Source organism: Parus major, chromosome 2 (genome assembly GCF_001522545.3).
Source record: "Parus major isolate Abel chromosome 2, Parus_major1.1, whole genome shotgun sequence".
Lineage (NCBI taxonomy): Eukaryota > Metazoa > Chordata > Aves > Passeriformes > Paridae > Parus > Parus major.
In genome coordinates, this window is record NC_031769.1 from 132915071 (window position 1) to 132934946 (window position 19876).

Consider the following 19876-nt stretch of genomic DNA (forward strand, 5'->3'; position numbering starts at 1 on the left):
CATATTAAATATGTTTCTGACTTGGGATCTCCCACTGTTTGCTTTCAAACTAGCACACATAAGAAAAAAGTAGGAACAACAATATTAATAACAAAAGGTATAAGACAAAGAAATTATTTACATGCAGAATAAAACAATACCAGACTGTTTTGCCTGACAGCTTCTCTCAGCAGAAGGAATGCTCTTCTTCACGGAACCAAGAGTCTCTGCCCTGCCCCAACAATGACGTGGGGTGTATCAAATATCATTTGGGTCTTTGCCACACCCTCTCCCACTGACCTGTGTGCCAAAACCAGGGCAAGAACATTTAGTAATATACTAGTTGTATGGGTATTTTTATAAAATATTCTAAAATATTTTAAAATAAGGCAGAATATGTACTGCAAATAACTTAAAGAAAAATACTTCAGATCTTGAATTTTATTCCTTAATAGAAATATATGTCTTCCATAGTCTGGCAATGCTAGTGACATGCAGATGGGAAAGAGGCTGTCAAGCTCATTAAGCAAAATTAAAATTTTGCTGCAGCTATTCCAGTGACTTTTCACAGTTGTTTGAAAAGTATAGTCAAAGGTTACTATGAATTAAAAGTAGGGAAATATTGTGAGACAAAATAGTACATAAGTGGCTTACATAAAAATGTGCCACATAAGAAAGAAACCGAAACAATTTGAAGGACAACCATCTTTGTATGGTTTCAATACTATTTCCCACTGATGATTCTATGAAACACCCATAAAATCAAAACAGAAAACTGACCTACCGCTACTAAAAATAACATATAATGAGCTGTTAAACATCAAAGTAAAACTGGAGCTACACAGGAAGATAGCATGTTCTTTCTTATCTCCATTATTTTAACCTTATGTTTCAGAGAACATTGGACAGTATTCAAGCGAGGAAATACTTAAATAAGGTTTTATTTCTTATTCAATGCTTTTAAAGTCCCGTTTTAAATGATAAACTGGTTGGGAAAAATCTGTTTGGATATTATTTTCTATGGTATGTTTCTCTAGCTTATTTTGATATTTTTACAATTGCTGTCCTTATATATTTTAGGATTGATCAATATACATCGTTGAACTGAAAGACAAAATTAAAAATAAAATAACTCCCAGGATATGAGTTGAAAAGATTGTGATTGTGGTCATGAAGAAATTTCTAAGATAGTACACACAAAGCATTTTATGAAAGTGAAAGTATTTGCTGCAGAATTTTAAAATGATGGACTGAAAATACAGTTCCTTTGTTCAAGATATTTTATTTGAAGATGTAATTTCTATCCACTGTTGCAAAGAAATCAATTTCAAAAACATGGAAGATTAATTGTGAAATATTAAAATATTAAACCATGCTTAAAAACAAGGTTTGAAAGTAATTCTTCTCTGAAGGCTTTTTAAGGACTTGTTTGCTTAAGAGTAAATGCCAACAAAAATTATTTTTGCCTTATCCAGTTGAAAATAAATACTTAACATAGAGTATGCAGTTTAGCCAGATAAAGCACAACCAAGGGAATGGTATGAAATAATTCTTCTTCTTAAAAAAAACAACCCTTCAGTTAAGATTTTGGCCCTAATCCTATCCTCATTAAAACCAGTGGCAAATATCCCATTGTTTTTAATATAAAAATACTAACAGCTTTATGACATTCTGATCATACTGGAAAATAAAGTTATCTTCTTAGAATCTCCTTGACTGATAAAATGGGAGACACATGCATACAGCTTGTTTAAGGATGCTCAAAAATATTCTTGGTTCTCAGTGGAAAACAAAAAAAAAAAATCATGTCTGGTAATGGCTGAAAGCCCAGTGTTTTCCCAGCAGTGGAATGAGGACCCAGAGAAGGTGAGAGATCTTGGGGACCTTTTTATCCAAGTGAAATCAAACTAACTCTCCAGTAAAAAAAGCAACCAACATAGTCAAAGACTGGGTGACAATAAGATGTCTTTGATGTCAAAGAGCAGAAAATTTTGTGGTTTTAACTTTCTTCTAAAATATCCTAAAATATGGCAATAGAGCTAAAAAACCAGGGAATTCAAAGACAGAGGATGTAAGCTAAAGGAACTGACAGACTACTGTCTTGTATTTCCTGCTGAATGAGGATGAGCATGCCTGAGTTTGTGCCCAGCCTGTTCTCTGCTAACCTGACACAGGCCAGCCCTGGCCAGGAAGCCATCCAGCAGTGTCTGGCAGTTCTGTTTCCAGTTTTTCAGCTGGAAAATTTGAGTTGGATTTAACAGCCCATTTATGCAACCTCTGGGTTTGCATCAGAGAGCTGGGTCACACCTAGGTAGTGCTGACCATGGTCAGGCTGAGAGGCAGCCACCTGAGCAGGGCATACCCTTTGCCTCCCACGATACCCAATGGTAGCTGGAACAAATTAAATAATCTTTAGCTTCATGAATAAAACAAAGGAATGCAAAGAGGAAGGAAGAAACAGACCAGTGGCTTTTAGTTTTCCCTTGGACCATGGATGATCTTAGCCAAAAATCTTAACTCACCTAATTAAAGTGTAATATAAAGACATAGTTTTGGAACTGTTTCTTTTGGAGACAAAGTATTTTAATTTCAATTTTTAGATGAGTTTACTTTCAAAATAGTCCTTGCCATTAGGAAAAGGAAATGCGTTTCCTACTCTCTTTTAAAGTGTTGATGAGTTATTGCTTTGATACAGATGAGACATAACCCTTTGAACTACATTGGGGATATTTTTGAAAACTGCATTTCTTATACAGCAAAGCTTGTGAAAATATTTCAGCTTGACCTCTTCTCCATGAAGATGACAATGTCTAAATCTACACTTCTGGCCAAGGAAGAGAATGTTATAAATGAACTCTGCCAATGTGTCTTGAAAACTAAAATGTCCAGACATGAGTCTGTACATGTTGTTTAATCCCTGAGTTTATAGCATTAGTCTTAGCTGGTAATAAAATGTTGTCTAATATCCTTCTTGACTGATCTAGTCCTTGTGGTAAATTACACAGTTATGAGGTTATGCACAAAATCTTCTCAGAGCCATCATAAATCAACTACACTGAAATGGGTTGGAAAGTGGGTAACGTGAGCTTTTTTGCTGCCACTTAATTCTGATTATATTTAATTCAAAATTTCTACATGTCTAGAATAGACTTAATAAAAGATGCTGATCTCTATGATCATTGAGAGGAACAATTTTATTTTTATTGTTGATAGGCAACCTAATGAAACAAATAGAAAAATAAATGGAAGAAAGGACTTTTACTAAGGAGATGTATAATCACATTAAGGAGTTTATTTTAATTATTTAGATGAAATAAATGTAATTCCAAAAAAAAATGAGCTGTTTGTCAGGACTGGATGAAGTGACTTTGTCAATTTAAAAAGTACAGCTTTTGTAAAGCTGTTGCTAATGAAACTAAAAAAAATTCAACTGAAATTTGCTTTTAAATAAAAACAATTTTTTAAACTATATATTTACCTTTTTTTACATGGAATTTCTTTAGACATTGAAACATATTTTTTTCTATTATCTTGGTACTTTCTAGTTTGTATTCACAGACTTGGGATATGCTGTTACACATAGGAAGTTGTCAGCATGAGCCATCCATATCACAGTTGACAGAAACTCCCTAAAGCCATTAATCCACTTTGATAACCACTGCTGTTTCAGTTACTACAATTATATCAAATTCAGCTTGTTCACATGAGTAAATCAAGCAGGTTTTAATCATCCCATGGAAATTACTTGGTGTTTCTGACAGAATCACTTCTGTACAGTAAAGGTTTCAGGGTAATTTTTTCAGTGTGCCAGCGACTTCCAGTAAAGACGGAGGAAAAGAGGCCACTGAAGTCAATAAGCCCTGAATTAGAGCCTTTGAATTTGGTTTATCTCTTATCCCAAGGGTAAAATAAAAGTACTCCAAAATAAATAAGTGAAAATCATCTTTTAAAATAGAATAAAGGGTCAGAACAAATTATCTTTCGTTCTTCTGTAATGAGTATAAAGTTTGTTTGAAGCTGCTGCAGGAATGAAGGCTAACAAGAAAAATCCTGCCTTGCTTGTTTTAAGATACAAGCAAATGTGTGTAGGCATTGTGATCTCCTCCATGGCAGCTCTTTTTGTCTTAATTAGTCTAAAATTTCTTGGTCTTATGACAGAACTTTTGACTCTATGCAGGCAAAAGAGAAAGTGGCACCAAAAATGCAGACATCTGGAACTATCTTGTATTTTCTTATTTCAGTTGCTGTCCAGAAAAATATTCTGGCTCTTAAGAAAATAATGCTCTAAGGCTGAAGGAAATAAGAAACAAAAAAATCTAATAATATACCTGTGTAATAGTGATTGTCTCTCATCTGCCATTATACATACAAAGTATAATTCAAGTTTGCAAACTGTGGGGAGAGCAGGTTCAGCCTGGATGGTGAATGGGAGCAGGTACTCCTGCCTCTCCTTCAGCACAGGCAGTGACTGGACCATGTACAGCTGCAAAATATAAAACTGCAACAGGCTCTCCCTTCCAGCCTCCTCCTGGGGTACTGCAGAGGAAGGATGTTTCTTCAGACTTCCCTTCCCCAGAAGTCCCCTGCAGGCTCTGGAGGATAAGGAAGCCCTTATGTTCACACCAACTCAGTATTAACATTTCCAGGGTGTTTAGACTGATTGTGAAGCTGAGATGCGTGAGGAAGGGCAAACACCTTGGTTGGGGGAGGTTGATATCACATACCAGAGATGTAGAAGATCAGCCTGGGCAGGAAGTGTTGTGAGCAGTAGGTGCAGTACCTCAAGGGTTTGGACATGGGTTTGGAAAGGGAATGCACATCTGGGGCAGTGCAGACTCAGGGAGAACTCTGTGCCTTGAAGAGCAAGCTTTGAGCATGCCAGTGAGTTGCACATGAGTATGCTGGTAGGGTTGAACTGAGGGAGGTGGCACCCTAGTGGCAAATTCCATTTGCAGTGCCCTTGAATACACAGAAAGAGCTTGAGCCAATTCTTGCAACTCTTCATGCATTTTCCCTGCTTTTGGCTGCACAGCCCAAGGCCTGACAGAAGCATCTGCCATACTGCTAGTAGCCTTAATTAGAAACATTTCATTTATATGGATGTCTTAAAACCATAGAAGGCTTTCAAATCAAAAAATTAAATCCAGCTGCATTAATCATGCCAGGAAGAATTGCATAGGGCTTATGGTCAACATGAATTTTTAGTACATGGGCAGTCCTAATGACGGAAAAGTGACTTCAGCAAGAGAGCAAAAAATCATCACTTCCTATTTATACAGGCATTCCTATAGTTAACATGAGAAGTTGTGTTCAGAGAATATTTAGAAATATGTATTTGAAACTTTTCTCCCAGAAAATCACTATGAAAAGAGGTACTGAATCTTAAATGCTTTCAGCTATCCATCTCAGAACACTCAGTCTTCATTACCTTTTAGAGGCTTTGATCTTCACATTAATTGTCTTATGTTTGTGTGTTTAACCAAAGCATTGAGAAACCTTACACTGAATATTAAGATGGAAGAGAAAAGGGTCCGTATGCTGCTTAAGACATTAATTCTGAAGGACATTTTTGTGTCTCCCATATCCTTTCTCCAATGTAATGATGACAGACTCTCAGCCAACAGAAATGCCTTGGCTGGTCTTAGCTCAAGCACTCTAGAGGTAAAAATAAAAACCTAAATATTTGTATTTTGGCAAATCTGTTTTATTCTGCTCATGTCAATTTTTGTGTGAAATATGTGTCCAGACACAACATTTCTTCTCTGGCTGAACATGATTTTCAGTATTCTGTACTATATATACTCATTTTTTATGCTTTACACATGTGTACATATTTATGTATACTTCTGTATCAATGTTGATAAACTCTATTTGACGGTCACATGCAAATGGTTCCCTAATTCTGTTCTGTTGTCTGTGTAGTTTGCGATGAAAATGGCACCAATTATTTTGCTGTCTGCAAATTTCCCATGTGATTTTTATACCACTCTTGATTTCTCATTTCCTAGTTAGTCCATGTTAACCACTATGTGTTGAACTTCACTAAAGCAGAATGTGTAAGAAGACTCTGAGTCAGAACAGGTCCAGATAAGTGAGTTCACTCCTCAGCCCTAGAGACTCCTCTCAGTTCACTCCTCACTTAGAGACTCCTCTGAGAAGGAAATGTCCTATAAATTCTTGCTTTTTCAATGGTTTCTTTTCTTCTGCACCTATACATATTAGAGTCTTATCTCTCAAAAATGGAAGATAAGATAATTATGTAAAAAACATGTAAAATAATATCCTGTTTTCAGCATCTTGCTTGTGTTTACCCCAATTCTTGGAACACATTGCTTTACTTCCAGGGAACCAACAAAAGTGAGAGACTGTGTAGTCATATATTGCAGACTGTGTTTCCTGAAGGAAATCAAGGGAACAGATTGTGGAATTAAGAAAAAGGCTCTTGCTATGAACCACACTGCTTAAAGATATAGGAAATTACATTAAATCATTTTGGGGCTCAATTAAAAGTGGATTTTTTTCTCCTATCTGGCTATAGTACAGGCATATGAAGCAGCAGCATATGGAGAACAACCACTACTTTCAGAAAAAAAATCTGAATTCAAATAACCTCTTTAAATCCAGAGCTTGTCCTGGGTGAATATTACGAATTACTGATAAATAGGTGTGACAAAATTGAATAATATCCACTGCTTTAGTGAATAATATTGATGGGGAAAAATTAGGATATCAGTTCCATAAAATGGTAAAAAATGCTTCAGAAGCATAGAATTAAATCCAAAATAAAATACTAGAATTTGCTGTTGACATTTCTATTAAAATTTAGAGGCTGTGGTGAGGGTCTAGCTTTTGGCCATCAACAGAGAGAGGTATAAAAACTGTGTATTGGACTAGTGATGTCTGGTCTCTCAATATCTGTGAAAAGAAGACTTTTGGAAGTGTTAACAATATTAACTGCTGATTTCTTCATATAAGTGTTTTTCTCTATCTTTTTGTTTCCTGTTTGATGTCTTTCCTGAACACATTCTATTTAATTACAAGTCTTTCCTGGGGGTGGAGAAGGAAAGCTACTCCCCATGATACTGGAAAAGTTATGGCAATGAGGTGATGTTCCAGGTGACTGAAAAAAGGGAAATATTGTACCCATCTTTAAAAAAAACATGAGAAAAGGTGACTATGGGAACTGCTGACCTGTCAACCCCACCTCTGTGCCTAGGAACATCATGGAAAAGATCCTTCTAGATGCTTTGCTAAGGCACATGGAGGACAGGGCTGTGATTCTACACAGTCAACATGGCTTTGCCAAGGAATTTGAGTTTGTTGGTCAGAGGGTGAAGAAGTTTCATTAGGTGAGAAAATTATGTTGTTCTATTTAATATATCACCATTTTCCCCTTCATTTTCAGTGTAATTATAGGGCACTAAGAGGTCAGAAAACATGCACAATATGAGAAGCACTTATTTTGTCTGGTAATTCTTTAATTTGACAGGGCATAATTTTTTTTCCTGCTCTTTCATTGCGATGATTCTTCTTCCTTGGTGATTAAAAAACCCCTAACTTTCTATTTTAGTGGTACTGAGGATGATTATACTCTAGCAGGAGTGTGATGTGGCAAATACATCACTGGCAAAAAATTCTGAGGGGAGGTGTTGATACATATGTCACTATTTGGCCTTCTTTCCAACACCTGTCCAGAGATTAAGTAGAATGCAGTTTGTGCTTTGTCACTTACACTACAGATGACTTTGGCCTTCAAGTGTAACTCAATAACCTTAAAATACACAGTAGATAAACACTAAATACCAGGCTATCAGCAATTTTAGTCCTAAATGGATTACAAGATGACAGGATGCCAATATGATAATCAAGCCATCACTAAGGCTGGTTGTTTCATTTCCAAAGTAACAACTGGATGCAATTAAAAGCTACAATTTTCTCTTCTGTCATGTCTGTTCAATTTTTTAGGTCTCAGCTGAGTAATAGTACTTCTCACACCTCATCTTCTAGGTAGCTATTAGAAGTATGCCACTTTCAATTGCCAGATGTTCCTGTCATCAGCCTGACCCTTCAAGAAAATTTAAACCAAAAGCTGTCTCTTGTGATTTCTTCATTTTCCTGTACAGTAGAAATGAGAGAGGGAGTGATGAGTGGTTTATGGGTCAGAGCATATGAAGGATGTCAATTTACAACTACCACTTTCATTTGAAATTTGTAGCCTGTCCTGGAGTCATTTGGTATGCCTTAATAATTTCTCAAAACTATGCATGGATAAATCTAAATTCTGCTTCACCTCAGACTCTGTCAAAAGGGCACATGTTTTAGTACAGACATCCAGCCTAGGGTCCTTTGTTTGTTGTCAGAGCTCCTTATTCTGTCAGAAAAAGAGGCAAGCACAGTCAGAGAGTGCTCCAGTCAGCAGCCCAACATGCTGCTCCTTTTATGAGCTGTTTTGGACCACCAATCTTTGCATTACAGACTTTTATCACTAGAATAGTCTGCCCACAGAAGTGGTAGAATCACAGTCCCTGGAAGTTTTCAAGAGGCATTTCAAGGTGTCTGTTGGTTATATGGTTTAGTGGTGAACATGGTGCTGGGTTAACTGGAAGATTCAATAATCTCAGGTGCCTTTTCCAACCTGAATAATGTCCCCATGAGTCTAAGTTGTGTAGAATTGACTGAGGTTACAATCTAGCCCAATCTTCTGTTTGTCTGAGTGTTAATAAGGTGAAAAAAACCCATCAGTGATAACCTGAAAGTTCATTTATATTACCTAGAGCCTCCCTGTTTCCCTCTCCCTCTTTTTTTAGCTACAATCTGCTTTTCTTGCATATGTACCTAAATGCCTCATAACTATATGTATATATATTTGTGTGATGTATAAATTGCTATTTCTGTGGTTTTAGTAGATGCAGTCACTGCCCATGGCTGGGAGGCTGGAATGAGATGATATTTAAGGTCTTTCCAATCCAAGCTGTTCCATGATTGTCATGAAGAGTGTGTCCAGGCCCTTTGAAATCAGCTGACAGCCTTTTCTTAACTGTGATATGTGTTTGGTCAGAATTCACTCACAACACTCTCATTGTTCTAAATAAGTAAACATTTAATTTTACATACCCTGATTCAGAAATGGTTTCTAAGGTCATATGCACCAAACAGACACATTGTATTTCTTCCCAAAGGGGTTTTTGTGCTGATGTTATGAGCTTTTCAATCCTGTTTCTTGTCTAGCACTGAATAAATTAGCAGCTTTGGTTCATTAGACACTGTGGTGGTTCAGTTCTACTTTCTCCATCCTCCAGACTGTAGCTCAGAAATGTTAATACCCCACATTAATTGGGGGTAGTTACTTTGCTGCCCATTGCAGTTAATGGAGGTCTTACAGCAGAGCATGTGCTCTCAGGTATTTTAAAATACAGCCAAAAAAATACCCTTTAGTTGCTCAGAAGCATAAAATAGGTCTGAAAAATTTATTTGGAAAAGAAGAATTTTAAAGGGTGACTCAATTTGTGACATTTATACTAGATCTTGGAGTTGACTTTTAAGAAGTTAGCTTATCTCATGAAGTAGCATAGACCAGGACTGGACATAGAACAGAAATTTGGCCAGCCTCCATAACTATCAGAAATCTTGTGAAATTTTTAGTGGAATTTACAAGAAAAGAGATATTGTCTGCTTTTAGCTACATGTCTTCACTCTTTGCCATACAGCTTAATGCATATATGGACACACATACAGATATTTTGAATTCAGAAGATTTTATTGATAGAAATTTTGAAATATTGATAGAAAAAGCACCTCCACTGAAATGTATTGCAAACCTTTATGGACAATATTGATTTTAAACATTTTATAGGTAAAAATAGGTATGCTGGGCTCAAGATCAAGCCTTCTGTGTAATATGGGTCTTAATGCAGATGTGAAAATCAAAAGATATATATGGTGCTCAAAATAGCAAAATATCCATGGTTTTTTATTTATATATTTATTTTTATATTTTTTATATTATTTTATATTTATATTATTTATTATCCTCCAGGGCATGTGATTTAGTAGCCTCAGGACTCAACATGTGATTTTCTGTATTCTTAATTCTAAAATTAAGTACAAGGTAATGAAATGCTTTGAATGGTAATTTTACTTGCAGATAAATGCAGATACATGTTTTCTTTAGACCAATAAGTACAAAGTCACATAAAACCATTTCCTGTCTGGAAGAATTAAGTAATCTTAGGAAGTGAGGAATTACATTTTTAGATTAAAAATACTCCTGATTGTTCTTGAAATGAAAATAAGAAAAAATGGTAGTTAGGCCTAATGCTAATATGCCTGTGAGAGATGGAATCCAAGGCATTTGGCTAGATCTACCACCACCACTTCTCTGTACCTAGACTTAGGATAGATTTGATAATGGTAAAATATGCACAGCAGTTGTAGGTTGCTTTGTGTGACACTCCTGTATCTAGGCATATAAAATTATAGACATATAGACAAACACCGAGTGTATTTTATGTCCTTGAATTAGAGGTCTGGAAGAATCAGCAAATGTTGAAACACCTCATAACAGGTATGCATATGTGATGCAGAGATAAAGGGGTGTTTTATACCCTGGCACTTCATGTCGTGTTAGTGACTGTGATTATTTGCATGCTCAAAGTCTTGAAAGATTTTCAGCTTTTAGTCTGAAAATTTTCCTATAAAGTTTCCTATGAATGTTTAGAACTGTCACCAACATTAAACATAAACATTTAAAAAATATTTACTTATGAGCATCAGTGCTTAAGAAATGAACAGAAATGAAGACAATTTCTCAACTCCTTGCAAGAGTTCTTATATTTGTGTGAGAGTGCCTATATTCCTTCCATAAAGACAGCAAGAAAGGATCTCTTGGGTTTTTTTTTTTAGCAATGGGCAAAGGGTGAGCTGAGCAGGTGTTCAAATAGAGCAGTGGTAAGATGCAGAGAATTAACTCCTCATGGAACACAGTGGACATAAGAAAGGGCTTGGGCTATACAAAGGGTAGTGGATATTGTGTTGTATGTAGGATTTTATTATTTTCTTTCCTCACTGTAGTGTTTATTTACTGTCTGATTATTGCCTTCAGGGCACCTAGCATATTGTGTTATTTCCATAAGAGTATTCCAAATTTTTGGAATAAATTTATATAGATATAAAAAGTGCTCAGGACTGCAAAATTGGACATTTTGCTTGCCTCAGAAAGGGACCTCCATAAAACCTCATAAACCATGAAAAGCAGACAGTCAGCCTTGCTGGCATCCACGGTCCTTTTTCCCAGATAAAGACACTTCTTTCCAGTATGTAAATCTTCAGTACAAAACTGGCTTCAGATCTGCCAAATTTCTACCATCAAGTAACATATTGCTTTTCTTTCTGTGGTGGCTACTGCCAGATTGACAACTAATTTCTTTTCTGCTGCAGATGTGCTGTTCTGGCTAGTTTCTACAATGATTTTCATTTGTTTTGGCACCTACAAACTCATGACTCTCAATCTGGCCTTTTTTTTAGTACATATGTTCTACAATTGAATAATGCATTAGTACAGATTTAGCTGACAATTACATTTTTGCTTCCTTTCTAATTTTAAGTACATTATCAGTTTGGGATTTTTATTCAAATGTTTAAAAGCATGTGACTGCAATTTATAATGTCTTCTGAACATCTTCAGTTAAGGTTATCATCTTCTTTTAGTATGATTTTGTACAGATAAAACACAGATGAATATAGCTGATCATGTGATTAAGCATACAGGATTTATATATTGCCATTGTTGCTTTTGTAGCTATTTATTTTTAATCCTGCCTCCTAATCCTCACTTTATCTAGCTTTTTATTATTACTATTTGATATTTTCCATGCATAGCCACTTAAAGGAAAGATTTTCTTTTTTTAAAAAAAAAGTACTTTCCACAAGTGTAGGAACGTAAGCACAAGTATTGCTACATTGTTGCAAAAAAAACCAGGAAAATGTAAAAAATACCTTTTCATACCCACTTTTTCATTAACAAAGAAATATGGTTGTGCCATCTACTACCAATGTCTATTACCAACTGGTTACAACCTACACAATGTACTAAAGAAAAATTAGCCAGCTGAGGAAAAGGAATTCCAAGAGTTGGCTTCCTGCTCTCAGTGCTCAGTTGCTGCAGAGGCTGATTCACTCAGTAGTGCTGTTAGTGATTGCTCCTATTGATGAAGTATTGTGATTTTTGTCATTTGTGCTTTCTCTGAGATTTGCATTCTTACCTTGGAGCGTGCATCTCCACGCCACTGAGAGCTCTCCCAGCCTGGGGAGCAGGAGGCAGCTTGTGTCTAGCCCTGCTTTGTCCTGCATGCACTGCTCCCCTCTGCCACCACACAAACCAGAACATGAGCAAAGCTTGAGCACTCCATAGTGCTTGACAAGGAGCTGCCAGGGGTGTGATGGGGGCAGCTGTGGTTGTACAACTGCAAAGCTCTTTGTCCCCACCTCCCTGCCACTCCTGTCCTTGGCATACTCCTCCTAAGTACCAGATACACAGTGGAGATCCTTTGCAGGTGGTTTAAAACCACTAAAATTGACAGAATTTAAATTCTGTACATTAAAACATGATATTATGTTCCAAAGTCACATTTTGAGTCAGCATTTTATGACAAAACTTCCATCACATAAATTCCATTGTGTCCCTCCTTCTAGCACTGCAAGTCACTGCCTAAAATATGTTGAAATCTGTAGTGATTGTTGTAGTTATGAAACTGGTCACTACAGCTGGACAGATTTCTCCTAACACAATGCACACTAAGACAATACTGAAGAACAGTTTTCACATGTGACAGGAAGTGAGTACTATAAATTTCCTCTGGCAAACAAGGTTTAGTCAACATGTTTTGAAGGAGGGGGCCTCAGTATGACATAAAAAAAGCCCTGCATGGGTCTATCATAGGAGCTGTCACTTGCTGCCAGTTCTAGTTATTTTCAGGGTTATGTAAGTGTTGATCCTGAAAATACATTATGAGGAGGAAAGGTGTCAACAGCTTCTCGTGTTTGGTCCTAGATATCACATGGACTTGTGCTGGCTGTTTCTTCACTCCTTCAAGTATTGATGTTTGCTTATATCTACACACCCAGCAAGACAAGTCAGGTCCCAAAAAGGAAAGGATCATGACTGTCAACTTCATTCAGCTCTCCTTCATTCTTACCAAGTAGTGCTGAATTCTCCTTGTCATGCTTTAGCTGTTCAGAGATGCTAAGCAGGAAGACTGTCTATATAATCTGAAATACAACAAATTCAATGGTTCTTGAGATTGTTCACACTTCAACTAGTGTAACTTGTCACATCTTTAAAGATTTTATCAGGATTTTTTTCTAATTTTTTTCCCTATTTTTCCAATTATCTGGAATCACCCTAATGTCTAGAGACTCAGTCAGTATTAAGTCTATAATATGTTTTACATTTTGTAAAGGCACAGAATAATCTGTGCATTTGACTATTTACACAATCTTAATGTCGCTTCCTGAAGATTGAATTCCTGACATGGAGCACCTTCTTTCTAAAAGCACATATAAAATCTTAAGTAAGTGTAACATCCTAGGCCTTCTAATGTAAAACATCTAGATTTCAAAATTCTGAAATGGTAAGATTGTATTGTGTGTCTTCATTTAAATACTGGGAGTCCATTTTATATGCCCCACATTTCTGTATGTTTTCCCTTACCTACCTTGTTTCTAGAACAAAGATTTTAGGCTTATTTATGGTGTTTTTTTAACATTTCAGATAATGTAAGATCTTATTTTTATTTTCTCAACACTGTAACTATTGAATGAAGATTAAAGACCTATTTGTAGAATGTATGACATGTCCTCCTTTTCTACTAGGCCAAGGAGAGGTGTTCAAAGAAATGGAAGTACGGAGTGGTGGGTCATGCTTGTTACAGAGGGATCTATAGGTCTCATGTCCTCTTAGGTGTTTGGCCAGGGTGAAGGATAAAAGCATCCTAATGTGAGGTTTCTGATGTCTGTCATCTCAAATTCAAATGGAGAGGTGATATCTTAAAACTAAAGCATAAGAAAAGGCCTTGCTGGCACTGAAGAGTAGTAGAGTAGGACAGAACCCTACAGAGAGCACCACAATCAAAGTTTGGCACCGTGGTTGCTAAAAGAATCAGGGCATTTCCTAATGGCACAAACTTCAATGTGAAATTCCATTTGTTACCTGTCTTTACGTGAAGTAATGCTGCAGGACCTGACTTTGCAACTTTCAGAGCATATCTCCATGCATGAGAGGGTGCAGAGGGATGTTGCTGGAATCACAGAGGCTGGAGATTGTTCTTTATACAGACCAGCTGAGGTTCAGAATGCTATTTGACAAGCAGCATCATCCATTTCAGTGAGGTGATCTTCAAGAGCTCCTCAAGGACCTTCAAGGGACCTCTTGGTGAGCTTCAAGAGCTCATTTGGTGGGCATATGCCACCTTGTTACTGGAAAATGGCTAACTGAATTACCAGCAAGTTCATTCATTTACATTTTTTTCCAAAACCAAATCAGATTCGTTTATTTATTCATAATTTCATTACATTTCTTCTTTGTTTTTCTTGCATACACAGCTATTATTTATTGCCTTTCCTCTTTAAAATAAAAAAATATTTCCTTGCTCACATTTAAGTCTCCATTTATCAATAAAATATAAATATGTTCTTGACATTTTAATTTTATTTTTAGTGGGATATAGTTTATGTCTTTTTAAATTTATTCTTCTTGATCTTCTTCATCCTTCATCAACATGGTTTCACAGTGAATTTCACAGTGATTTTCTGCTGTGTATAGCTTTTAATGTGTTTTAATTTATTTTTTTGCCTCTCAAATGTTTTATAGGCACTACACCAATGCTGATCCTGTATTTGTGTTGGCTTAGAAGTTCCATGTAATTTAAAATCCCATTGGTAGATCTCTGGGAGGAGACTGCCTTGGTCTTTCACATCCAAGAAATGTAATCCATACTGCCTTTATGCAGGTTTGCTATCTCAGTGATGTATGGCATCTGACAGAACTTCTTTCAAGTGTTGCTGAGAAATTTTTTTGGATTTGGATGCATGATGTAATTATAGCTTTGAGCCACACGTGTGTCAGCATTTTTTCTTTTCTGCCTCCAGTAGCTCAGACATTTTACCTGTTCATTGCTTGATTTGGCATCAGTCCATAAGTGCACAGGGTCACTTGAAGGCTCAGACTCAGCCTGGATTTTCCCAAGGTGCAAGTGAGCAAAGAAGCTCACTGAAGCTGTGAATCTTTAATTTTCCCAGAGTCCAGAACTCTTGTAAAGTTTTGTAAAGTCTAGCTGTTTCTTTTGCTTGATGCATTGTAGTTAAACAACAAAAAGGGAGTTGTTAATCACTGTTACACTCCTGGCCCGCCTTGAGCCATTTTCCATTGAGCTGCCTGATAGACAAACACAACCTTTTTATCAAACACTTGCAAATGTGGATTTCTTGGGTGTTTCTGTTCCATCCAGAAAACCACAGTGCCTCTGCAAGTGCATGCATACAGGTAAAATGCCTAAAACCTACTGCCAACCCGAAACTTTTGATTTTAAATTGTTTTTGATATTTCATCTTCAGAAGTGCATGAGTAAAGCAGATGACCACTACCTCTTAAAATCAGCTATTTAACTTCAGATCTTACATTTAGAAGACATTAAATACTTAATTTTGCTAGAAAATTATATAAATGTGGTGTTGAATAGTTCAGACATGTTTTTATATTTATCGACTGCTGTGTTCTCTGTTCATTCTGCTGATATTTATTGTCTTACTTTTCTTGCAGAATAAGAGTTAAAATTGTTGTGGCCACCAAAAAAAACCTCCATAAAACCTCAAATCATCAGATTAGCAAATGCATTTCTAATTTAGGTTTTCCTAAAATACAAACAGCATTCTTTGTACCATCTCACTATATTCTTCCTGATATTCCCCATTAACTGAGTAAAAATAGTTCTCTCATTTCTTTTTCTGTAAATAATTTTCAGAGAAATATGTACTTGGTACACAAACCATGAAAAGGGTATCTCTTTCCCTGGATTTGAAGGTGTTTTAGAAAATGTTGCAGCCCAGGAGCAGTTCTTGGGATTACATTTTATTAGTGAAAAGAATGTTCCCAAATACTGCCCCCTGACCCTGAAACTCCATCATCCATACCACTAAATTGCTGGACTGGTCTCCAGAACAGTCAGAGCCATGACCAACAAGTTCCAGGCATAAATAAGGACTCAGCACAGACCAGGAACTATTCTCAGTGGGCATTTTCAATATGGCAAACCATGTTTTGAAGGGAAACAGAATTAAGTATGGGCAAGGGTTATTCCTTGCCAAGTACAAAGACATACTAGAGGCTATTTGTAATGAAAACCAGGCTTTTTCCCAAGATGTACTTTTTATTGCTATTTCAGGATATTAATATTTTGCAAATGCTTCTTCCTGTTCTCCGATATCTAATCTATGATCTCTGCTATGTCATGATGGTGCAATAGCCTGCAAGTCAACAAATAAAGAGCACATATATTTACATGCATGTCTCAGGTAACATATTTTGAATAACATTGTTAATAATGGGATGTGAACATATTTGTTTCAGAAACATCTATAAAAATAGGGAGCAGAATCTTTCTCAGAAAAAGGGGCATCTGTACTGCATGAGGCATGAAATACAGATTCTCATCTGTAGCCCAGGACTCAATCTGCATGTTCATCCTGTGTCTGTAATGGCTCTTGAGAAAGCAGAGAATCCGAGGAAGGGCAAAGGGTGTTGTGCTTCACAGTCTGTGACATTGCTGCTATTTCTGTTCCACAAAAAATAAAAATATGATGTCTGATTACTTGTCTTGATTTTCATTTATCTAATTCTGACACCCAAATAAGGAGTGTCAAATAAATAAATAAATAAATAAATAAATAAATAAATAAATAAATAGTTCATGGAAGTTAGAGGGAAAATTGAAACATTGCTTATAATGTGGCATGAAGGAATTGCCCAAACAAGGCATTAGGTTTACAGCACTAGTTACAATTTGTACCAAAGTTGAAACTTTTCTAAATGTTATTTTCATCATATTATAACAGTGATTTATGCACTACAGTTGTCACCCCTCTATTGCTCTCATCAGCAGAGACATCAGATCAAGCACAAGAATCACCATTTTTACCAGTTACAATGCCAGAATCTTGTGGTCAGTAATCAGAGATAACATTTACAGCAAAATCCATTTGTGCTGTGATAACCATGTTCCTGCCAACATTTCTCATCTGAGAAAGAAATAAAAAAATATTATTTGACAACAAGTCAAATTTCACCTTGTTAGAAAGGGAAATTTTCATGGTAAAGAGAAACATGGGACATGGCAGATCCCCAGGGATTTATGTTTGAGGTAATGAGGAAATTAAATTCAGAACAGACATTTAGAAATTAGTTATAAATGGGTAAGCTGGGAGGTGAACAGTCATAACTCTTTACTGCTCAGTTCCTCTAAACCTGCAGGGCTGACACCATAGACCAGTTCCAAAGCTGATTGCTGAATTATTGACCAGGAAAGGAAGGCATAAATAACTAAATGGGCTGGAGTATAGATGCCTACACTGCCAACATGACATGTGCCAGCACACATGAATTGAAACCCAAGAGCCAAAAACAAAAATGAAAAAACAACAAACAAACTAAAACCCCCAACCTAAATAGAAAATAATAAACAAAAGCCCTCAGTGTTTAGAAATGTTAAATGCAGCTCATCAGGAGAATCTAGAGACCTGGAATTCTGCAGAAAGGGGAATCAGGGCTGGAGTTTCAAGATAGGTAGTGAGAAGCTGCTGTACAGACTGATTAAGTAATCTGGTCTTCTGTTCAAAAAAAGTAGATTGGAATTATTTTGGGAGACTCATAGCTATGAAAATGTTTACCTCATCTTCTGTATTACAAGTTACCCAGAAGGAGATTTGGTTTAATAGGTACAAGGTACCACATAAGGAGTTTAGCAGGTTTTTTTACAGAACACTGGATATTTACAAAAACATTTTAATCCTAGCCATGCTTGTCTGTTTCCTTATCACAGACCAGAGGACTCGTGTTTCAAATCAGAAGAGTTTTGCTCACATGGGCAATGTTTCAGAGTATTTGTGTTCAGCAGCAGAGGACATTGCTGATATTCATTGTGTTTAACACAAGGTTTCCTGCTTCTGGATGTATCAGGCATCTCAGTGAGCATTGTTGTTTGCTGTTGGTACTGTCTTCTGCTACCTTTCTTTTTTCTTGCAGGATGGACTTGAACTTAATTTAGTCCTTATTTCTCAACTGCACAGAATCACTTTCTCAGCTGTTCTAGCTTCATGTTGCTACTGGACATGATGGAGGGAAAAGGAATATCTATTCTCTCCTATCCCCCAGCAAATATTTGGGTTTTGCTTCTATTCCTGTAGCAGTAAATGGAGGAAAGCTGTCTGTGGCATTTTCTGGCTGTGCAATGCAAATACATCATGAAAAATCATTACTTCTTTGTTCCTCCAGAGTTTTCTTTAGACATAACATTGTAATAAACTCACATATGTACACCTGCAAGTAAAATTAGTTTTACATACTAAAATGTATACAATTTAATGTAATGTAAACTTTATATTTCTATATGTAATCATTTCTAACACTCACATTTGAACAAGAGACAAATTTTAGGTAATGCCCTAATTACATCCTTAAATATTTTTAATGAAATGAAGCAACAGACTTTTTATTGTGCCCAGCTACATTACAAATGAATTAGAAATTTTTAAACAGTTACTTTATTGAAACCATACTAAGAAAGTGTGGATTTTGACCATTGAAAGCTAAACAATTTAGAAATTTTACTTTAACACAAGAGTGAATTCAGAACCCAGAGTTGATTGCCTAATAAAAAATTTCTCTGGAACATGACAGGTTGCAGATAATTTTACCTTGCCATAACAGAATTTCTGAAATAGTTATCTAACTTTAACAACTAGAAAATAAAGCAGTGTTCAGCTCTGTTTGTCCACTATGTAGCATTTTCTATGTTTTAATTTCTTGTCACTAGATTGTCTGACACTTCTCTGAATTCAGAAAAAAAAAGGAACCTTAATCCAAATGAAGACAAAAGAATATATATCAGAAATTTTATTGCTACATAAAGATCAAAATAAAATAAGATGTCTTTTCCTAGTTCCCAGATTTCTTGCTGTGCCTTCTTATTTTTTCCTTAGTGGAAATGGCAGGGTCTTTGCTAATGTATCATACAAACTCATTTATCTTGATTCCTTCTCCAGTAATTTTTGTCAATGTAGCCTGTTCTACACCTTCATTCGTTCTCTTATGCTGTATTAGCCTAGCCTTTTGACTTTTTATATTTTTATTTCAAAGTGCTCTGAGATGTCCTAGCCCTGTTTGTACTTAACTTCAAGATTCTGCACACTTAATGCAATAATAGCCCAGTGGGGATTCAAAGTTGCTCCTGAGTTCTTCAGTGGTCTGAACATTTCCCATGTCAGAAATATTATTTTCTAATTCTGATTGACATGAGATTCTTTTACAGCCTGATAAATAGTAACTTGTATTCGAGTACATATACTTTGTTACTTCCACACTGGACCAAACTAAACATCTAGCGCCCCAGTAATTCTGCTACTTAAAAAGGCTTGGTGCACAAAACTATGCACAGGGGAGTAAGAGCTGTTCTCTTACATGCTGTAGAGGGGATGTAGGTGTAAATGATAACTGTGAGAGTTTTTAAATAAGAAGGAGGTGGTTTGCAAAAGAGCCAAATACAATAAATGTTGAGGCACCAATGTCGAGGTACAAAATTTATGTAATAGAAAAAGGTATTTAAAAGATATTGTGGTTGAAGACCTTGTG